At 40.3% G+C, this 24,201-nt stretch overlaps 1 protein-coding gene across 3 annotated transcripts in view; it reads left to right on the top strand.

The window, feature by feature from the left end:
- The window catches only part of glceb (glucuronic acid epimerase b), an 89,409-nt gene that overhangs the window by 25,252 nt on the left and 39,956 nt on the right, over positions 1–24,201 (top strand). For 2 of the 3 annotated variants that reach the window (XM_033991106.2, XM_055231582.1), the window contains one exon: positions 10,543–10,622. The gene's annotated coding sequence lies outside the window, so the exon portion shown is untranslated. The remainder of the gene's footprint in view (positions 1–10,542; positions 10,623–24,201) is intronic. The other variant, XM_055231576.1, reaches the window with a different exon arrangement.

The raw sequence follows: 24,201 nt of genomic DNA, 5'->3' as shown, positions 1-24,201 counted from the left end.
CCTTAAAGGTGTGCCCTGTAACTTTTCTGCATGTCTCCATGGAGGTGTTATTGCTTAGCCTGGAATGTTCTGCAGTACGACATTCAGCTTATCTATATTGTGTTTATTCAAGTACAAATGCTTTTATTGCCTTACAAAAAACATAAATGCTTGCTTCGAGTGGATTTGCCTCTCCACAGATCTAACCTGTAACTTGGCCTGGTTTGGTCTTTCTTTTGTCTCCTTTGGGATAAATCAGTTTAATGCCTTACTGTGTAACATTTCAGGCAAAGTAATAACTCGGGTGCCCTTTTTAAGACATTAGGGTAAATTATCAGACCAAAATTTTGAGAATTTTAATCTAAAGTAGAGATTAGTGTTGTTATGATACTAAAATTTCAAACTCCATTTCGATACTAAGGAATACACTCGATACCGATTCCAATACCATGATGAATATACAAATACTGGTATTGTTATTCTGATACAGCTCAAGGCCATTGTAAAGCTATTCAGGAAAGGTTTATGTCTATCCTTTGAATGTGACTTGTTTAGTATTGATACTTACTCAAATGAGTATCTAATTCCAATACTAGTTTTAGTATTGATTAGTACCTGACTTTTGATACTGTTGACAACCCTACTAAAGATGTGATATCCAGTGTTTAGTTAGCTACTTTGGCTGCTAATGTCATTTGGCTTGTAAAATCCGAAGCCACATAATCTGAATTTGAAGTGTAGAGACTGTCTCAGCTGTGGTCATCTGGACATTGTTTTTGTGATCAAGATATTGAAGTAAAGATGGCAAACTGGCTGATACGTATATCTACTAAAAACCCTCAGATCCGCTTGGAACTAATATTGGAACTGATATATCGCCCATCCCTAATATAAACAGAAATGATTACTATTACAATTCTTTTATTTTTTCCATATATAAGCCATTTAGAAGTAAGTAGGCCAAAAGTCACTTCTCAAAGCCGGATCTCACACAAAGCCCAAATGGGGGAGACTCTTTGCTGCTAAATATATGCTAAGTTCCTTTTACAAACGCCCATATTCCTGAAAACTTGTGACAACCACAGCGCATCTCCCAGCAGGTTATTCAAGCCCACTCCAGCCCTCTTTGTCTACTTAATCCACCATGAACATGACCCTAATGTTTGGAGAGCACGGAGAGGTTGGTATGTTTCTGGGTAGGGAAAATGGATGACTATTTCAGATTTAGACATTCAAATGGAGTAGAAAATGTATTGAATTTTAATTTCAGTTTTGATTGAGGAATTTCTAATCATCAATGATCTTTGGGCGTTTTAATGGAGAGGTCTACAGCCAATCCACTGTCAGTAAAAACATGTGTTTTTTTTTTTTTTTACTACTTTTGTATAAAAATGGCACTAACTTGATTGCCACGAGACTGCAAAGATATTTTTTACCTTTGGCACGGGTAAAAAAGGGTTATTTGAGCAGCTGTAGCTAAATGACACTTGTAGCTAACATATTCAGACACACAACAAACAAATTAAAAATCATGTGACCAAAACCGTGAATTGTGTCCAATTATTATCAGTTATTTCAAAATATCGTATCGTCAAAATTCTGTCTTGTCCCATCTTCAGTAGTCAGTCTTGTTAATGTTCAGATATCTTATAGCAGATATATTGTCCTTTTATAGTTATAATCTATGACACCTGTGGATTGTGTTAATAATTTGCATATTTTTAAATCACAATATTCATCTAAAACAACTGAATAACAGAAACAAGTCCTCTGACTTCTGCTCTAGAAAATTGTGGTGCCCAATGTGAGCTGACGACACCGTGAACCTCATCACCACCACCGTGAAGCTGTCCCTGCCGCCAATAGATGTAGAACTGTACATCATGCTAGCGAGTAGGATTTATTTTGTCATTTGTACCAAAATGACTACACGACAATGCCGAATCCTGTGCATATCACAATTTAGAAAATAAAACTGCAGAACAAAGTACAAACCAATGGGCATGTACTGGTGGCAGAGAATATGGGGTTGATCAGCAAAATGACATTTTGAAAATAAGCAAATAAAGATTGCTCAAACATGCACAAATCACTCCAAGTACAACTTTGGGTGAGTAAATGGTGAAACAACTATAACATGGTTAACAGCTCTGAAAAGTGCTGCGTTAATATTAAAAGCTTTCTTTACATTTATGATACGATTAAATCTAAAAATAGATTGGATCAATATGAACAAAAAAAGTGATACATTTTTCTCAGCCTGACCATGGGGTTAGGGGTCCTTTTTAAAGCCCTTCAGTGAGTACGTCAGTCCTAAGACTTGTGGTTAACACATAAACAGCTAGTTAATATCAACCTCACTGTTTCCAAGTAAAACAATGTGTTTGAACATTTTCTTCAAAACATTAAACATTGCGTACAGTCTCAAAATTTTCTAAACCTGTGAAACTTTCTGTTGACTAAGTTCTCTTGCTCCATTATAATTCCTGGCTGCATTTGAGGATCAGATGGTCAGTGATGGCGAGCATCAATCTGCCGTGAGTGCTGTGATCGGTCAGCGCCGTCCAGCCAATAGCTCCCTAGAGAAACATGGCACTGATATGAATGGTTCCACCTTCCTCCTTTGTGATACCAGTCCTGATGCATTGCTGTCATAGAGAGATTTTGTGCTGCCATGGACGCAGACTCCTCAGCTTAATATTGGCTATATGTATTCAGAGAGACCATAAAACGGATGGTTATGATTCATATGCGAGGTGTCAAGTGGAAGAAAGGTCCATTGAATGGGGCCAATTTGTGAAGACGGGAAAATGGTGTCAGTGCAATGTTCTTCCAAGAGGAAAAGACTCACACAGGCGGATGAATTCACTTCACGTACTGCTGTTTGAAATGAATGGGGCTGATTAGCGTCTTATTTCTATTTGTGCCCGTGTGTTTATGGGCTGAAGTTTACACCATTATTCATGCATTACTAAAAAAAGGTTCATTGACTATAATCAATATTGCCAAATATGACAGAGAAAAAATTTGGGGCTAAGACAACTTATTGCTATAACTTAAAGAGGGCGTATCACACTTGGTTGTATTATTTGTTAACACATAACATATTTAGATTACCAAGTTACCTTTTATTGTTTTGAAAATAGTATATACTATATTTGCCAAAAACAACATATTAACATCTTTTGTAAGTTCCAGTTTAGTTTTTGCTGCTTTTTAGTCTTTCCCTCCCTCCCTCTCTGTGCCCCCTTCAACTTGTAGGCTGAACTTTGGACAGAATCGAATTTATACTTACCTTGTTTTAAGATAAGACAAACAAGACAACTTATAGCTATTAAGTTATAGTTATCTCAGAAATGGTTTATTCTCTTTTGACATTTAGTTTCAGTTATGCCTCTGTTTTATAAAAAGGTACCTAAGTGTGTTTTAGACTTGAATCTAGAGTATGTATGTAGAAGAGTAGAGTATGGGCCCGATAACGGTTATGATTACAAAAATACAGTTACTATTTGTTTTTATAGTCGTTAAGTCACGATTAGACAGTTTTGAAAAATCACTTTAATGGAAAGTTATGATTCAAGACAACAACACTCCCAAGAAGGTAACGCAGACCTTTTCCTAACTCTAATTTCTTCATTTTGTCAGTTTAAAATGACAGAACTTCCCCTGGATGTTTTTTGACAGATAAGGTTGATGCGTGCTGTTATGGAGGAGCAGCACATCTCTGCATTGATGTGATGTGCAGTGGGAGACGGGCTCGGGGCTGTATTCTCCTTCTCTCCCTCTGCTCCCCTTCTCTGTTCCTCCTCCTCATCTCCCCCTCTCCTCCTCTCCTCCACTCCCCTCTCCCTCTCCTCCCCTCCTTATCTCCTCCTCTCTTCTCTCCTCCAATCTCCCCTCCTCTTCTCCTCCTCCCCGCCTGCACACCTGGCTCAGAGCAGCTTGACTGGCTCCATATCTGCACAGTGGAATATTGATTAAGACGCCTGACATTTGGGCTTCCTCTTTACTCAAGAGCCGTGTGCCATCACAGATTTGAAGGCACGGCACCTTCTCCATCTGCCCTGGAAATGTGAGCATGTCAGAAATCTGCTCTTTTACTCGCAACATGAAGGAGCCTTTTGAGACAGCTCCTGTTTGACAGTGTAAGTGTGACAATAGGGGAGGTGGTAGCGCAATTGGTTTTCCCCTGGAACTTATGTGTAGCTTGTATGAATAGGTGAGAATAACAAGTATTTGGACTAGTGTTGTCATGATGAAATTTTTCACTTGTTTCTGATACAAAGGATTAGACTTGATACTCAATACCGATTCTGATACCACAATGATAATTAAAAATGCTCTTTCTTTAGACAATAGAATGTAATTTTCAACAGTAAATCATAGTACTTTCTTTTATATTCCCATATGGTCTTAAATCTGTGTAATCCCTCAGTCTTCCAGGTAGGTTCCATGGGCATATACTAGTCTATCTGGTCTTATAGTTGTTCTGATACAGCTCAAGATCATTCTAAAGCTATAACATACTGCTACAGTATAACATCACTAAAGACAGTATCAAATATATTGGAAGTTTTGTCACGATAACAGAAATGAGCTGTTGGCCAGTTTATGACTCAGCCATTAAATGAACGCCTTGGCGGAGGTCTGTCGCATCATCTCAAGTTCATCCAGCTCTATCCTAATATTGATTTTTCTTTTTCAATATTCAAAAATAGCTCCACTTCAAATGATTTCATATTTTGTTTACAGCCAGTGTCTGCAGTGTTGGTAATCCGATCAGGCCCGTCTGTGTCTGATAAGCCTGTTAATGCTGTGCTATAGTGTGTGTTCAGATGTATTGGCCAGTTCTGTTTACATTTCTAACTAGCACAATCCTGGTCTTTGGCACTCATTATTTCTGTTTGGGAATGAAAGGATTTGTGTCCTTCCATTGGCTCAACATAAGACTAGGGGTGGGACGATATACGATAAAAAAGGTCCGCAATTAATCATTCGTGGCATTTTTTTATAATTGTGATCATCGCGCAAGATTATAATCGCCTTTACGGCACCACACTGCCTCATGTTTCCAGTTCCAATACAATGTTTAGATGTTAGTTTGTGGTGTTTGCCCACTCTGACATAGCAATGACACTTGTAGCTTCTGTGCTTATCTATGTCTGAACTATATTCTGTCAGATATCAACAATAAACAAAGTCTGATCCGTAACTCTCCACAGGAACGTGCCAGCGCGCCTCATCCGTGCGCACAGATGAGACGTTAATGTGTGCACATCTTATATTTTTACCTACAATAATGCAAACTGCAGGATAAAACAACACCTTTTAAACAATAGACAAATTAAGTCTAATTCATACAGCTGAACACAAATGTGCCAGAGCGCATGGTCCGAATGCGCACTATGTGCACAGAAGCAACTCGTTTCCCAATTCACCAAAGTACCTTAATTAAAAAAATTAAGTGTTCGTCGACAGGCACTTGCGTCACTTCCGGCGCAACAAGGACCGGTCCATTTCGACAGCATGGCATTGAGGAGTACACATTTTCTTCCGGGTACGTCTGTTTACGGAAAACCATGGCATGTGATACATCATCCTGTCCTGCTGCTCATTGGCTGTAAGGGGAAAACGTCACTAAATGTGTGTGATGTAATTGGTTGATTCTACAAGGGGAAGAGTGGGGCGTAAACTTTCAATCATCTGTAGCACTGATTCGCTGTCTGCGGCCTCAGTAACGCACAACCCCCACCTTATTGGCCAACACTGGTGTCAATCACAAGCTGACACGTGTGTTTAGCACTGGGGAACAAAGTTGGCGCCATCAGAAGTTTATTATGCCTGAAATCGACAAAAGAAATGCAAAGAAGTGACAGAGCAGATTTCATATTTGGAGTACTTTCCTGCAGCAGATTGGACATGGAGGATCTTATTTTGTGGACATAATTTCTTAACTGGATTATATTCTCTGGACCTTTACGGAACAAATGAGACCAACTTTGTGTGAATATGTTGATGTTTGACAGAACCAGAGCGCTCAATAGTAAGTGAAGTCCAGATTCACACTTTGTGACTTTTCTGTAAAAACGTCTTTACTGTCAGCACTGTGGTGATTGCAGGTGAAAATGGTTTGCATATCCAGAAAGACGAGCGCCGCAGCTTTCATTTGATGTGTAGATTGTTTGTGTGGGTGATGCAGAAGTGTATGTACATTGCTGTAAAGTTGTAAAGTAGGCCCGGGCCGTCAGAACGTTAACAGGTTAATAATTATCGCAACAATATCGTTAATCGCGATTATTTTGGCCACGATAATCATGAGTCTAAAATTTAATATCGTCCCATCCCTACATAAGACGCTGGTTTGTGGTCAGATTCATCACTCTCTCTCATTTGACTCAGGTCATATTTGTCTGGGATTATTTTTGTTTACATTTTCCTTTTGGTAGTTTTTTTTTTTTTTTTTTTTTAATGGCCCAACAGATTTTTCTTCCAGCCTATACCAGTATCCAACTTGCTTCTTGTGTCACTGGTAAACAAAAATATAGCAAATTTGTTTCTGAAGAATTCCCAGATATAATTTGTTGTGCTTTTATAATGCTTGTGTGAACCTACAGCCCCCTATTTAGCTTCATTACTCTTCTATTTCCATTTAAAGAGGATTTTTTTATTTCTACATGGTGTTAATTGCTAACACATGACATATTCAGATCACCATGTTACCTTTAATTATTTTAAAAATTATCATGCTATTAGCACTGATATGGCTAATCCCTATGTTTTTAAAAATCATCTTACCACTCTCCAGCTGCACTGACCCACTCTTGATGGATGTCCGACAGCTGTAATTCCTGCTCTGTTCAATTACTGGCTCCACCAATGAGCATAATTCATACCAGAAATCAATACGCCCCATTGGACCTGAGCATGTGGCACTTTTAGTCCAACACGCCGTTTCATCCGCGCTCGGAAATATATTGGCCAGATTAATTGCTGTAGTTGTATGTCATTCTCTCTGATTTATTACTGCTACATGAATGACCCTGTTGTCAGCAAGAACGGGAATTCATTCTAGGAGCCATTACAACTCCAAATGTGTGTTCGTCGTCATGTATTGTGGAGTACTCAGTAGGATCTATATTTAGTATGTCGTGTTGTGTTTTTGTTTTGAGAAAAGCCTGAGCAGTCACCAGCAGCCAACACTGTGTAAAATGTAAACAAACTGTATTTGTAATTTGTTTCTTGGAGATTGAAAAACCTGGAAATTCACCAGTGGAAGAAATTACTGATGCGTTGCTAATGCCATAGTCACTGAATACAACGCATTAACATGTTTCACTTGTTTGTTTTTGACGCTGGTTAAGTCACTGCCCTTGAGAATGCTATCACAAAGCAATCAGCGTGCTAATGAAACTACTGCACATTGCATCAGGTTTGTGACGTTATTGTGTAGTTTTGCATCATGTTTTTGTATATTTAGGGAGAGTTGTCATGTGGGAGCACAGGTGACGTAGGCTTGTGGGCTGAGCATTGCACAGAATCTTACAGCTAACAATAAGGAGGGTTCAAATAGGGCCTGGGAGAGATCGCTAAAATACTCAAACATGCATGAATGACATCTAAAACATCTGTCTCTATGAAGAATGTTCCGAAGTATGGTTTTCATGCTCATGTTCTGGAGGTGACGTGCCACCTCCAGAACTGCACTTGGCATGTTTGTGTTTCTTCGAGATTGAAGAGCTTGGAAATTAACCAGTGGCAGAAATTACTGATACATTGGCGACAACATTGGACTTGAACAGGACCTGTTCATGTTATTGTATTTAACCTTGGTTGTATAACTAAACCATTTCTTATCAGACCTGCGATTTTCTGTTCTATAATATTCATGTGAACTATTCATGGTTTCAGCTTCATGTTGTATTCAACATTATTAAGACTTTTTCATATTTAGGAGAATTTATATTTTATTTTAAAGGAACTGCGCTTGTACTTTTACTACAATCAGAATCAGAATCCTTTTCTTCCCATCATTTGTGAACACAGTTCACAAACTAGGAACTTACTTCGGTGATAAAGTGCAACATAAAACATAAAACACACTGAATAAATACAAATACAAATAAGGGCATGCACAAAGTTAAAAAGATATGCTTAAAAAATCTAATAAAATATTTAAAGGTAGAAAATATATACAACAGCAGCATCAGAACAACAGTGCAAACATGACTTATTAAAGTGGCCGGTGTTATTAAGTGTCCAGTTTTGTGCAAATATTATAAAGTGTTCATGAGACAAACAGCAGAGGGGAAGAAACTGTTCTTATGATGAGAGGTTCTGTTCCCAATGGACCGTAGCCTCCTGCCAGAGGGAAGTGGCTCAAATAGTCCATGTCCAGGGTGAGAAGTGTCAGCTGCTATACGGCCTGCTCGCCCCCGAGTCCTGGAGACGTACAGGTCCTGTAGAGATGGAAGGCTGCAGCCAATCACCTTCTCAGCAGAGCACACAATGCGCTGCAGTCTCTGTCGGTCCCTGGCAGTGGCCCCAGCGAACCACACAGTGATGGAGGAGGTGAGGATGGACTCAGTGATGGCCGTGCACCATCATCTGGACCGGCAGCTTGCGTTTCCTCAGCTGCCGCAGGTAGAACATCCTGTGCTGGGCTTTCTTGATGAGGGAGCTGATGGTTGGCTCCCACTTGAGATCCTGGGTGATGCAGGTGCCCAGGAAACGGAAAGAGTCCACAGTGGTGATGGGGGAATCCGTCAGGGTGAGGGGAGACAGGGGGGCTGTGACTTTCCTGAAGTCCACGATCATCTCCACTGTCTTCTGGGCGTTAAGCTCCAGGTTGTTGCTGCTGCACCAGGACACCAGGCGGTCCACCTCCCTCCTGTAGGCAGGCTCATCGCCGTCCGAGATGAGTCCAATGAGGGTGGTGTAATCTGCAAACTTAACCAGTTTGACGGAGTTGTGGGTGGAGGTGCAGCAGTTGGTGTACAGGGAGAAGAGCAGGGGAGAAAGTACACAGCCCTGTGGAGATCCTGTGCTGATAGTCCGAGTGTCCGAGACATTCTTCCCCAGCTGCACGTGCTGTCTTCTGTCCGTCAGGAAGTCAGCGATCCACCTGCAGGTGGAGTCAGGCACGTTGAGCTGAGCGAGCTTGTCCTGGAGCAGAGCAGGGAGGATGGTGTTGAATGCAGAGCTGAAGTCCACAAACAGGATCCTGGCGTAGGTTCCCGGGGAGTCCAGATGCTGGAGGATGAAGTGAAGGGCCAGGTTGATGGCGTCTACAGACCGATTGGCTCTGTAGGCAAACTGTAGAGGGTCCAGGAGGGGGGAGGTGAAGGACCAGGTGCTCAAATGACTTCATGACTACGGACGTCAGAGCCACAGGTCTGTAGTCATTAAGTCCAGTGATCCTGGGCTTCTTGGGGACAGGGACGATGGTGGACAGCTTGAAGCAGTCTGGGACGTGACATGACTCCAGGGAGGTGTTAAAAATGTCCGTGAAGATAGGAGCCAGTTCCTCAGCACAGTGTCTAAGGGTGGAAGGAGAGACACCGTGTGCCCCCGGGGCCTTACAGGGGTTCTGCTTCCTGAAAAGCTTAGTCACGTCTTGCTCCAAAACTGTGAGGGCAGTGGGGGAGAAGGGGGGTCCAAGGTGGGTTTGGAGGTAATGTCCATGATGGTGAGGGAGGAGGGGGAGGGGTGTGAAACTTCAAACCTCGCATAAAAGCTGTTTAACTTTTCTGCTAGTTGTATGCCTTAACAAGTGCCTTAACCTGCAGCTACATTCAAGTTTTTCTCATTCTCAGTATATGGACAGGCCTCATGTAAAAGCTCAGAACCTCTGGAATTCACTCACTGAGCCGCAGAGGCTGCACTAGCACTGAGTCATGATTGGCCGCATGTGCGGGAGTTTAGGTAGTGACAATTCAGATCAGAGAGAGGCATTTTAGGTTTAAACCAACTGGATTTCAGCTTTGAAACTGGCAACCTAAATGAGAGACTCATCAGAGGCTCTGCTTTCTGATTAGATTATCGTGTCAAAACACCAACATAAAAAAATTGGGACTTATCATAAAAGCTATATTTGGTTTTGACATATCTGCCTCATATCTGGGGACACAGATCAAATCTATGAAATTTAAAATCTAAACCTTTAAATTGATAATTGCTATGGCAACTGTCCTAATTCATAATCATCTTGTAACCCTTTGCATGCCTCTTATCCAAAATGGGATCAAACCTATCAGATGAAATATTTTCTTTTGATTGTACTGTTCGTTATAAAACATTCATAAAACAGCATTTTTATGATCTAACACAACATTAATGAATGCATGAGCTTGTACTGTTTTACATTTAAGACAAGTCTGTGATGTTCATAAATCAACAATAAGGGTGTAAATTAGCACACTATTAGCAAGTCAGATGTGATATCAGCTCATTGTGTAAAAAACACATGGATGTAGCATAACACAAGCCTTTGATAGTCTCTTGTGCGCTGTCACACACAGACTCATCTCCACAGACCTAACCCCATGTGTCTGTGCTCTGTGGCAGGAAGTGGGGGTCCAGCTGAGGACTGACCGGGGGAGGAATGTCGGTATGACGACCACTGCTTCTTGGTGACTGGAAAACAGGTTGGTGTTGGAATGGTTCTATCAGGCATTACTGTTACTTAGAGTGCGTGTGGCTGGTTTGCATGTTTTTCTGTTCTTACTTAGTACCTATGGTAAATATTTATCTTAGATTTACATCAGTGAAAAAGCACAAAAATACAGGGAGTAGAGGTGAGTTCTTACTCGTGCTAATACTATGGTTGCTAGGTAACGTTACAGAATCATGTCTAGGCATTTGCTGTCTCTATCCAACCCGGAAGTAAAATTATTTAAAAAAATAAATTAAAATTAACTATAATTAAGATAAATTAGCAACGTGGATTGGCAAATCTCAAAGAGTGCAGTTATGTACGATAGAAATTAGTGATGCATCAGTATGATACTGGTATCAGATATCTGTAACAATCCTGCAAAGTCCTGAATCCTGTTAGTCTATAAATGGTTGAAATGCACTGGTCAATGTTGACCCAGAACATATCATAATATATGCACTTTTATTGATAAAGCTGTTCTGTTGCTACTTGATAAATTGCAGCCCAATCGTATCAGTTGTGTAAAATTATTATGTTTAAAGGAAATAAATACTATTTTCATTATCTGCACTGGTTTGTCCATATTGGGTTCAGAACTGAAACAGCTGGGCCAGTGCACTCGAAGTAGAATGTCCTTTGCAGAGGACTTCTTCGCTCAGATATTATCAGTGTTGGATTGCTGAAAATGTGAACTTGAATCCTGATTTTGGCCCCATATTACGCAAATATTTGTTATAATGTTTCCTCATCAAAAACATACATGGAGTTGATTTTTTTTTTTTTTCAGTCACATGTTTAACACACAAAACCTGCATATTTAGACTGAGTTCCTCTCTCAAACGAAACACTCCATTCCACCTTGTGGTGTCATGCGGTGATGCAGGAAGTGCTCTACTGTGTTATTCACTTTCCTGAGAACAATTAGAATTTCAACCCTGGAATTGTCTGTCTGTACTGAACTAAAAGGAAAAGGTGACTGTTGACTTGAAAGCTACAACTATATACCATGACATCAAAGAGCATTAATCCAAAAACTTTCATTTTGTCTTCTTTTATACATTAGCAACTTCTTCTACTTCTTTTTAAAGACAGTACAGTAGATGTAGCTGTGAGCCATCTTCAGAACTGTCACTGGTGCTGGTGGTGACATGGTTTCACATATCAGATGTTACAAATTAAACTTGTTGACATGTATTTTCGTTAAAAAAAAAACAAAAAAAACAAGTTGCTAAAGGAATTAGCATTTTGAGCTTTTAAGATGTAGACTAATAATAAAGGGTTAGTCAAACACTTGTGAATGAAACAAAACACAACTCCAGGTATTTTTTTGATAAGGTAACAACACTATAACATTGCTTAAAGCTCACAGATATTGTGTATAATATAGGACCTTTTACATTAGAATTAATTCAAAATTGGTCTTGAACAAGGTCATCCTTTGTGTGTGAATTTCCTCCATCCTCCGCTCCCTGCTGTAACACTCTCCACCAGTGTCAGTATTCTGTGTGTTTTGCTCTTGCTTCATTTAATAAGCAGTTTGCATAATCCTACAGGAGGTCTTAGCTACAAGCCTTTAGCTAATGACCTGTTTAATCCTGCACGCACAGATCAAACCAAAAGCACTAATGCTACGCTAACACTTCTACACATGCACTCACAACATCAGATTAGCAAGCACACGCACATTTGATAGCATTAGCACAGTTTGTGGTGATGCCCCAGGCTCTGTTTGAAATATAATCTTGTATCACATATTAAAGATGCAGTGATAACTAACTCTGCTAAATGTGTACTTTTTTTCCCTGAGGTTGTTGTAGGGCTTCGGACAGTGTGTGAGAAGAGATTGCTTTGTTCTTTGTGAGATCTCTTGATAGCAATGGTTGTCTGACCTAAAAACGGCAACTTTTGTCAGACCGGGGTATAACAACTTTATTTCAAAAATGTGCTGTAATTGTGTTCAGATTTTCACTGCCACATTAAAGAGGCGGTATTTTACTTCTATGGAGTGCACATCACAGATTTAGGACACCATGTTACTTTTTATGGTGTTGAAAATGCTATATTCACTGAATACAACATATTAACATCACTTTTGTTTTTGATGCTCCGTGTCTTTCCTCATTATGCTCCCTGGGTTAAGTCACTCCCCCTTCAGAATGCTATCACAACACAATCAGTGTGCTAATGAAACTACTGCACATTGCATCAGGGTTGTGAAGTTATTGTGTACAGTTTTGTATCATGTTTTTGTATATTTATGGGTAATTGTCATGTGGGAGCATGGGTATTGTAGGCTTGTGGGCTGAGGATTGCACAGAATCGTTCAAACAGGACCCAAGAGAGAAAAATACCATAAATACTCAAACATGCATGAATGACATTTAAAACATCTGTCTCTTTGGAGAATGTTCCCAAGTATGGTTTCAACTTTCTATTCCCATGGAACAATGCAGGCAGCATGCCACCTCCAGAAAGTTACATGATGTTGCTTTAAGCTTTTTGTTAGTTACAACAAAATGTAAAGGTGCAAGTAGCCTGCCTGTCTCCATGGAGATGCTATTGCTTTGCTTTAATAAACTTGTCTGTCTTGTATTTATTCAGTTGTTTCCACTAAAAATACCTGTCCACAGATCTGAATTGTAACCTGGCCTATTCGTGTCTGTTTAAAGGTATATTGTAGAACATACTTGGCAAAGCAATATCATCCCCATGGAGGACAAGCACCAGGATATTGCACCTTTTACACGTTTGACTTGTGCATGGAGTGACAGTGGCACAGCTGGTATGGCCCCTATCTTGTAGCCAGGTGGGCAGTTTGGATCCCAGCTCTGACATTTATTAATTACTGTTGTCCTATTATATAAAAATAAGTGTTAACAGTAATTTATTTGTTATTTGCGGTGACTAGTGTTGTCACAATGCTAAAATTAAAATCAAATTTCAGTATTAAGGAATAGAATTGATACTCAGTACAGCTGACTATGAGAGTTAAAACAGCATTTATTAGACAGTAAAACTACTTTCTGCAGTACTTTCTTTTATATTGCCTTATATCTACTTTTTTTTATGCAGCAATCCCTCAGTCGTCCAAGTAGGTTACTAGTTTTAGTATTATAATATAACATTGTTGGTAGTTCTGATGTATATGCATCAGTTTTATCCTACCCTATAATGACTAAATTCTTTCAACATAGTCTGAAGTATTTATTTCCCATTCTCCATGCTCTACCATAAGCTACTGCCTCTTTTAATAAGCATCTCACCAACCACAGAGCCATCTCCCCACCTGGAGTTGTGGTTTGTTTCATTCACACATGTTTGCGTTATCCAGGATTGTCGACATCTCCAAAGGTCCAAATGCTTGTGATGTCATGAAGAAGTAGATTTTAAGTTGAGTGGAAATTCCAGAGCTGAAATCATCCAAATAATTCTAGTGAAAGTGTATAGAGTTTAAAAACATGGAGCTCGTCCTATATTACCATATTGTATCACAAGGTGGAACACAGTGTTTTCAATTTGAGCGAAGAACTTAGCCTAAATCTGCAGTTTGTTTTGAACATGTGAAAGAAATAAAACACAACTCTAGGTCTGTTTGTGATGAGGAAACAACATTATAACATAGATCAGAAGATAGCATAATATGGACCCTTTAAATACGCTTTAAACATGAGTGCTTGAGAGATTTCACTCTGTGTGTCTTGTTAAACAGTGTGTTGCGTGCACATTTTCTTTCACTGATTAATTATTCACCTAAACAAACAGCCATTCGTTAACCACACTGCCAATATTTATGGAGTGTTCTGTTGCTAATTGCTCCCTTTGTGTCCCGGCTTAGACAGAGTTGAGCACTTTGCCTCCATCTTTGATTTAACAATAAAATGCGTTTCAGAGTGATGAAAAATTACCACCGTTGCCATAACAATTAACTATCCAAAACTAAATATTATATCCTTTGAATGGAGAAAAGTGCTCAAAATGGTGCCTATAAACGGGAATCTGCAACCCATGAGCGGAGGCTGTTGGTGATCAGTGTCAACTTCTCTATTTCTCTTCTTTTTGCTACCTGCAGAGCTGAGTACAGAGTAGCCAAAAATGTTCTCAAGTAAGAGTACTTTTACTTCAAAATAATGTTACTCAAGTAGAAGTACAAAGTAGTGGTTGAAGAAATTGCTCAAGTGAGATAAAGGATATTTGGGGAAAGTACAAGTAAGAGTAAGTTTAAAAGCAGAGTATCTTCAATAGAAACAATAACATAAACAGACATTTTCCAGAGTACTGTACTTTTAAACTCAATCAGGAGTAAAAGTAATGGAGTAGCTGAGTACTACCTCTGTCTGCCAGGTTGCTGTTACCTTAGGCATCATCTCGGAGCTCTTTGGCTCAGTTAGCTGAATGGCGTCATGTGTTTCCATAGTAACGGCATGCCTCCAGAATATGCCTGGCACGATAATTACTATATCGACTTATCTTTTAGTATATGAAAACTGGAGCAATACATTTTGAGGCTGAATATTTCTTTGCAATAGTGGGGAGATTTTTGTCATTTTTATGTAAGGTAAGATTTGTGCTGTAGAGCGTTGAATAAATAACTTCTATTGCTAATTATTGGTTCATTGTGACATTTATGTGCTGCAGCTCACAGTCCATTTTAAAATAAGTTTCACTGGGATTATCCTGCTTTGTGTCGGTGGCATAAAGTAGTTTCAATATCAATAGCAATATATATCGTACTTTATCGTACTATATTTTACCTGAACCATACCCTTAATTTTCAATCTCATCAGTTCACCAAAAAACATGAATTCCACATTTGTCGTGCTATGAGACAAAACTACTTTTTTTTATTTTTTTAATCTTATTTTGTTATGTTTCTACATAATTAACAGGGGCTTATCAGAAGATTAAGTCAGCGTTTGAGAAATGTCTATCTGTTTATATTTTCTTTTTGCTGTCTTGTTTTCGCCTGAGTCTGTGTTCGCACTTACCCAATCATCTCACTGTACTGTGTAGCTCCCCTTTACACTAGTTTACGGGAGAGTCGGACCGCTTTGGAAGGCAGTACCTCGAGGTCTGCTTTGGATCTCTTAACCGGGCTGGTGTGTCTCACTTAAGACACCGATGGAAACAGCTCTTGTATATTTTGTGATCTGTAAACACTCACACCCCACCTCGCCCTGCACTCTTTGGCATTTGGTTCATGCTTGAGTGGTGGAGAGGAGCGCTGACATGCCCGGAGTTTAGTGGAGCCATAGCAGCTGTACCCGGAGCACAGAGCAGCCCTTTTCTTGGGTAGCTCCTTGAGAGTGTGTGCAGCTCTCAGCTTTTATTGGTGTGATGACTGCTGGTGATTTTTACAGCGTGGGACAGCAGAGAAGAAAATCGGCTCTGCTCAATCATCCAGCGCCCCATGTACTTTAGATCATGCTCTAAATGCAGTGCTCTGTGTGAAGGGACGGGACACACATCAGCAGTGTAGTTAGACTGGAAGTGCCGTATGGATGTGTGGAGATTTGCTAGTACTGTAATAATTATTTTGGTTTGACACAGGTTGCAGTTAATGAGTAAAATATTCAGATTATATTTTCATATCAAAGCGGACCTATTGTGCAAAATTGAATTTTCAGAGCTTTTAACCATGTTGTAGTTGTTTCCCCTTCACATTCACCCTCTTAAAGTTGTACTTGTAGTGATTTGAGCATGTTTGACCAATCTTAAATCATTTATTTTCAAGACGCCATATGGCCGATCAACCCCCTTTTTCACCGCCACCAACATCCACCCACTGCCCTGTGCCTACTTTGTTCTCCAGTTTTATTTTTGTAATCGTTGTTGCACGTAGGATTCGGCATTGTTACATTGTCATTTTGGTACAAGTGACAATGTAAAACACTATGGATAGCTGTACATCACACTAGCGAGCAGCAGTGTGATGTACAGCTATCCATAGGAGGGGCTGACAACTTGGCATCTTTGTTGTGAGGACATTTCATCTAAGGAGACAAGCAGGACAAGATTCCAGCCCACTTATAGTAAGAATGCACATTTTTACGGTATGTCTGTGAAATAAAAACACCTGCAATTGAATACATGTAAGACAGGTAGATTTAATGCCATACTGTGGAATATTCTAGGCCACGCAACATATCCATGGAGACAAGCAAGTTGCCAAACCTCCACCAGAAAAGTTGCATAGAACAGCTTTACAACTCTCTCTCTCTCTCTCTCTCTCTCTCTCTCTCTCTCTCTCTCTCTCTCTCTCTCTCTCTCTCTCTCTCTCTCTCTCTCTCTCTCTCTCTCTCTCTCTCTCTCTCTCTCTCTCTCTCTCTCTCTCTCTCTCTCTCTCTCTCTCTCTCTCTCTCTCTCTCTCTCTCTCTCTCTCTCTCTCTCTCTCTCTCTCTCTCTCTCTCTCTCTCTCTCTCCCTCTGTCTCTCTCTCTCTCTCGCTCTCTCTCTCTCTCCCCCTCCCTCTCTCTCTCTCTCTGTCTCTCTTGTTCTGTCTCTCTCTCTCTCTCCCCCTCCCTCTCTCCCGCTCTCTCTCTCCCCCTCTCCCCACAAACCTGACTCTGATTTGACCTGGAAAAGGCAAATGTTGTTGTAGCTTTTAGCTATAATATGACATAAAACCTAAATTTCTCCATGTGAACGGTCTGAAGTAAAAAAAAAAAAAAAAAAAGTGTCCTCTCTGACTGGTGCACCCTGCTCCCTCCTGCATTTGCTTTAATAGCCTCAGTGTGAACGTACTTGATTTTTAACCATGAGTGAGAAACATGTTTGATTCTGAACTGCAGCCCCGCCCACATAGTCCTTTCTATCACTTTGATATTGCACCATGACGCAGAAACAACTGTTTGGGATAGGATCATGCACTTGGTTCTCATCAGCCTCTACCCCCGTAACACCCACCGGTCCAGCTGTGACTCCTGTAGAAGTGGTTTATTTGTGGTGTGACACTCCCAGTGTGGTGTTTTGCCGTGCTGTTGTGGTCACCACCTTTGAAGCTGCATGCGCCAGCCACGCGTTCACGGCATAACTATTCATTTGTTAGGAGAAAAGGCCATGGTCGGCTCTGGCGTCCAGCAAAAAGACTCCCAACGGAATTAATCCGGAGCACCCCGGCGCCCACAACTGCACGGCATGTGGTCTGAGCTCCTCTTGCTGCTTTGAATTACACAGAATACTGCTAACCAGCCATACAGCCAGCAGACTGAAGCTGCACCGTGTGCCGCTGAGACTGCTCTGTTTGTAAAAGCTCAGCTCAAACAGGTGATCTCTTGGTGCTGTCCCCGCTCTACTCTTGCTCTGTGCAGTACATACACATCAATAAAGGTCATGCTACTTCTGTAATTAACATTTGAAAACAATAGGAGTGAGTCCAAGGGGGGAGCCAGTGATGACGTATCAGCGCAGTGGCTATAAAGCTAACGGAGAAATAAGCGGAGTTCTTCACACTCACGGCAATAAAGCTGGGAAAAGTGGGAAAGACTGTACAAACAGTCCACATCTGAGCAGGCTGATGTCTGTCTGATCGTCCATGTTTGTAAAGGGCTTTAATGTTGTGTTGTCACTCTTGTAAATGCACCATGACAGAGAAGTTATTGGATTGGATGAGTGAGTGACCCTGTTAGTAGCTTCTCTATTAAAATGCTTTGTAAAATGTATAGGTAAACCAGAAGACATTAAAATCAGGTAGGCCCTTCACTTACAGTATATGCCTCTGACTGAGCCCCAGCTAACTGTGTGAGAGACTGCACACCTGCTGCAGGCCCTGGCTCCAGATGCTGTATTGGCCTTTCAAGATAAGCAGAAGCAGCAGAAGGTCTTTGTACCGTCAGATACACAGTGCTGAAGGACAGAGGGTGAGGGGGGCTGCCTGGCCTTCACTCTTTGAGGCATTAACTTCTAACATATAACATATCATGTAACATTTTATTGTTTTGAAAATCTGTATTAACATGTTGAACAAGTTTCAGTTAAATGTTTGATGCTCTGAGTCTCCCCTCCTTTTGCTTTCCACAGTAAGTCCTTCAGAGCACTATCACATTACAATCGGCATGCATTCGTCTAATGAAACTACACTACAACTTCACAAACCTTATGCGATGTGCAGTATTGTTTTGTCTCTTAGGGCTGGGGACCTGTATAGAAGCTATTACAGAAAATGTTAAGATACTCCTGAGTTTTTGTTCTTTGTTTTTGTTTTTAACTCCTAAAAGGCTTTGCACATTTTAAAATTTTTCCTGACAAAATGAGAAACCAAGTGAGAGGCAGTGAAGACAGAAGGGCATTGGTTTGAGCAGGTCATAGTGAGGTTAGTGAGAGATGAGAGTTTCTTGCAGGGTGAAACAGTAGCCTCTGCTGTAGCATCTCAGTGTGTGTGTGTGTGTTGGCCTTTAGTGTCACTATAAATGTATCTACATTGTTTTTCTGTGTTGTCTTTGTAGGTACAAGGTAAACGCTGTCACAGGAGCTTGTTTCCATGATTTATTAGATTAAATGGCTTACCTTAGATTACTTTATTTGTCATTTTTATGTTACATAAATGAAATGGTGTTTCACACAGCCACCCCAATTCAGTGCAACGGCAGATGTACTAAAAGTAATACAGAGTCCAATCAGAGTCTCTGATTGAACAGCCTGACTGTTGTTGGCAGGAAGCTGTGGAGCATTAGTAGCAGTAGTTCTACAGACCGACTTTGGCCGTGCACTAAAAAACAGCAGCAAACATCGGGCGCGCCGCCATCTTGCTAGACTCCGCTTGATTGTTTCGATCGGTATCTCTCTGGAAACTCTTTTGCCACATTTGTTGTTAAAAAGTCTGTAGCATCTCAGAGGTTCATAGCTAGTTTCTTACATGGTCTCCAAGGATACAGACTAACTGGAATGTTCTACAGTAGTGCATTAAATGTATCTTGTTCAATTACTAGTATTTGAAAGCATTCTAACTGTGACCCGCATGCCTCTCCACAGATCAGACCTGTAACCTGATGCCTGTTTGCGGACAGACTTTTGTAGAGCACCTTTTGTGGTAGAAAAAAATATTGAAAGTTTCCCAGCCCTAATCCTGCAGTTAGACTTCTACAAACGTGTACTACATGTGCCCCATCAGGAACCCTACCCTACCCTTACTAGGATAAGTAAATAATAGCTTCCGTTCTAGTGCAGAGTCTGTGGATCAGTGACAGTATAATGCGGTCAGTGTTTGAAGCTGCAGACAGCTGTCACATTTTAATTTAAGTATCCAGACTGTAGCGTTTACCAGGAGCCACGCTATTCAGGACAGCACAGGGAGCTCATAAGATACACATCTGCTTTTGTTTTCCACTTTCTTCTCTTAGTCTCCTCTCCTCTCTCTGCCCAGTCTCTTCCATCTCATGTCCAGTGGAGGGAGACCTGGTTCATCCCAGCGTCTACAGATCGAGCAGTGTGTGGGGATTATGCCTATACCTGCGCACCGCTTCATCTAAAACAATTGGATTACAGAGCGGATTTCGCATGGCTTAAAAGTTTGACTGAGGGGCCGAGTTTGAGAGACTAACTATTTTGTAGGTTATACAAGTGTCGAAAGGATGTTGGTATTTTGATGTGATAATGCTGCAATAGCAAATCATAACATTGTAAGTTTGAATAATAGGCTTATGGTATTAACTAAAATAAATTGTTTCTGTATTTGCACAAAAAAATATATAAGAGGGAACTACTCTGTGATCCTTTACTCATTATACTTGTATGCCACCATTTTGAAGAAGTTACTGTTAAAAATGCATTATGTAACTTTACTGATGGAGAGATCGATACTTGCTTGTCTTGCATAAAGATGTTATTGCTGTGCCTGGTATGTTTCATAGTAAGGCATTAAACGTATTCATGTTTTATTTTTGTTTTTTGTGCTGAAAAAATATCTTGTTACCTGACTCCTTATAAGTGGATGCATATCTGTAATGCCAATAATGCCATACTGTGGAACATTCCAAGCAGTAGCTTCTCTATGGAGACAAGTAGCAACATAAAAGTTACACAGTGCATAGTTTTTACCATATAACAATAAGGGTTCGCTGGTCTAGTTTTTGCTGAAATTTTAAAGAAGGAGCATTATGCAAAATTGACTTTTTGGATCTGTCTACCAAAGTCATCACAAACATGCCCGAAGAGGTTGTAGATGTCATCCATGCATGTTTGAGTAAGTTAGCAATCTCTCCCAGGCCCTATTTGATCCCTCCTTATGGTTAGCAGTACAAGACTCAATGCTCAGCCCACAAGGCTACATCACCCATGCTCCCACAATGACAATTTTCCATAAATATACAAAAGCATGATACATAACTTGATAAACCCGATAGTTCTCTGAAGGAGAGAATAAGTTATTTTTGGCTAATATACATTTTCAAAACAATAATGGGAAACATGGTGATCTAAATATGTTATGTGTTAGTAGTTACCCCATAGAAGTGCAATACCCCCTCTTTAAATGCACTTTATAATGAGGGATTTGCATAAAAATGTATTACAATTTCAAGCTAACAATATGATTTAAGACTTCATTCAGTGTTACAAGAGCCTCAGTCTCCTCAGCAGAGTGGGAGTATTTTTAATGCAATGTAAATGTCACCACACTCGGATGGCTCTGTATGTGCTGGGTGTGCTCTGTAAGGCCAACCGCAACAATTGTGCTTACACCCATGTTAATGTAGCGTTCTCATTATAAACGAGAGTTGTTTTTGTTTCGTTCATTGAAGTTTGTGCAATGAGGCTTGTTTTTAAAGGCAGGGATTTTTACAAAACATTGCATGCTGTCCCTCTTTTTCACAAACTTTTATAAGTATGAGTACTGATGGTCTAAGTTTGTGGGTGAAGCATTGCACAGAATCTTCCAGCTAAGCATATGGGAGGGTTCAAATAGGGCCTGGGGGAGATCTCAAAAATTACTCAAACATGCATGGATGACATTTATAACCTCTTCAGGGATGTTTTTGACTAGGAAATGATAATTATAACATGGTAGAAAGCAAAAAAAAATAAAAAATCTATTTTGCATAATACCCCAGCAACAACAATTCTGATCCTGGTTCTGTTTGATAAATCTGCAAACTCCAAAATGATACCATACCACTGAAGGGAGAGAGATTTTTATATTGGGTCGTGTTGTATCTAGATCTGGTTGGGTGGTCAGCTGCAATGAGATGAATCATTTTATAAACTAGGACAAGTTGTTGATGTTTTAGACGTTCCTCAAGAGTTTTCTATCAGATGTCGGATCATAGATGTTATTCTGCCTTTTTGGAACATAGTTGTTAGTCATACTTGCAAAATGTGTTGCCCTTCTCTGGACTCTTTCCGCTTTACTCTTGTCTTTTGATAGATGAGGGTCCTAGATGGTAGCGGAGTGTTTCACGCCTGATGAACACTTACTGCAAGTGCGGTGTGGTTCGGGACTTGTGCGGGTCCCGCAAGTCATTAGAATCAATACATCCTGCCACACTGACCTCGGCCGACTGCGGGTGCAGGTGAGGCAAGAAAAATCCGCAAGAAGTCGATTTTTCCCAGACATCACATCTTGTGAAACCATGTTACTTTAGGCAAATCCACACCGCAGTTGTCTTAGTTGGCATAACAGGCAATCTGTAAGTAACTCGCTCAGAGTACGTACTGGACCCGCTGTTCAGTCAATATAAACCGGCGTCATATTCCTACCAATGAAATTCAGGGTGTTGCTTCCCTTCTGCGTCACTACACTGTTATGCATCCATGCTTTTTTGAATAATGTAGTGATCTTTCCCGGGGCCCCATAAGAACCCTTTGAACGATTAGCTGTAAAATTCTGTGCAATGCTTAGCTCACAGATCCAAGTCACCCCTGCTCCCACATGACAATTCTCCATAAATAAACAAAAACATGATGCAAACTGTACACTATAACTTCACAAACCTGATGCAATGTGCAATAGTTTCATTAACACTTTGAAGGGGGAGTGACTTAACATGGTTGCACCAAAAACAAAAGTGAAAATTATAAAAACATGTTAATATGTTCTGTTAGCAGTTAATACCCCATGGAAGTAAAAAAAAAAAAAAAAAAAAAAAAAAACACCTCTTTAAGTCTCATCAAATCGCTACTAACATGCAGATGATGATGATGATAACAATAAAAATCACAATAATAATAATAATATTATTACACACACACACACACACAAAGACACACAAAGACACACACACACACACATACATTGGAGTAATTGTTTCATCAGTTCCAGTGTTGTGTGCACACAACCGTTGTGTACACACAGCTAATAATATACATTTTAGGTACAGAATGCTCAAGAGACTGTGTGTTCAGTGGTGCTAATCAGATTTGTTTTTCTTGTAATTAACTGGTGGAGTTCAGTAGATCTGCATCTCAAACACAGATGAATAAAGAGCGTTACATAATCCTCCTCTAAACTGTGCAGTGGCCTGACACCAAATTCAAAGTGTTTATTAAATTCATATGCCTTGATCCCAGCTTGCGGCCTGTGGGCTCATACCAGGGGCCTGCTGCAGCCTGTTTCACATTAAACATTTTGGAATTGTAAATCTGTGAAAGTCTAGAGCGTGCGCTGACTCCTGACCACAGCCCAGCTCCCGTGTTACTGTGACGTGTGCAGAGGATGGGCTGTAGGTGCTCAGATGTATAGACTTGGACAGAATGGGAAAAATTTGACTCTCTTGACTCCAATCTGCCAGTTGTTCAATTGAGCTTGCCTTGACTGACCAGTCTATTAATGGTGCTTGTGATCTAAGCACCATAGGGATTTGTCTGCTGTCTGTAAATGGTACATGAGTTCACAGCTGTAGTTAGTAGTGCATGCTGCTTTAAGCTCTGCGCTGTACTACAGGACTTATTGATATACTTTGCACCTTACCTGTTGTAGTTCCAGCTAAATCAGTCATTTATTGTCAGATTGTGTTAAAACAAAGCTCAGATTAAAGTCTAACTTGAATAAGAAACCTTCAGACAGAGCAGTGCCTCCAGTTAACTTCAGCCCCTGGAGAATGGTGATGACATACGTTATAAAGTATCAGTAGGCCTGTCTGTGTCATCACCACAAACACCATTCTTTCCAGAGGCTTCCCTGATAGTGCCTTGTATTCCAGAGCTTCTTGTGCAGCACATTAGCATTGTCACTGCTCCCCTGGGCCTAATCTCTCATCCCTGCACCGGCCTGACACTTCTTTAAATATCCATCATACTTTTTACGATGACACAACAATTCATCAGGCAAAAGAGACAGCCACACATTTGTCAACAGGGACTTCCACACGGCAGACAGCCATTTTGAATTGGAGCCTATAAAATGCTTCGGGTGTGTGTGTGTGTGTGTGCTGATGTGTTGTAGCATCACCTGAAATGATCTGGAACAAAAAAAAATCTGACTTTTAAAACTCTTTGTACATCCTGACTGGAATTAAGGTTTTAGAACCAAAATAAAAACAATGCTGCTATTGCTTAAAGAATATTGTGTTTGCGTCTGTTCTGTAGTTATAATCTATGACACCTGTGGATCATTATGATATAAATTGCACATTTTAAATC

This window comes from Periophthalmus magnuspinnatus, chromosome 3 (genome assembly GCF_009829125.3).
Source record: "Periophthalmus magnuspinnatus isolate fPerMag1 chromosome 3, fPerMag1.2.pri, whole genome shotgun sequence".
Lineage (NCBI taxonomy): Eukaryota > Metazoa > Chordata > Actinopteri > Gobiiformes > Gobiidae > Periophthalmus > Periophthalmus magnuspinnatus.
This window is presented reverse-complemented; position numbering and strand designations above follow the sequence as displayed.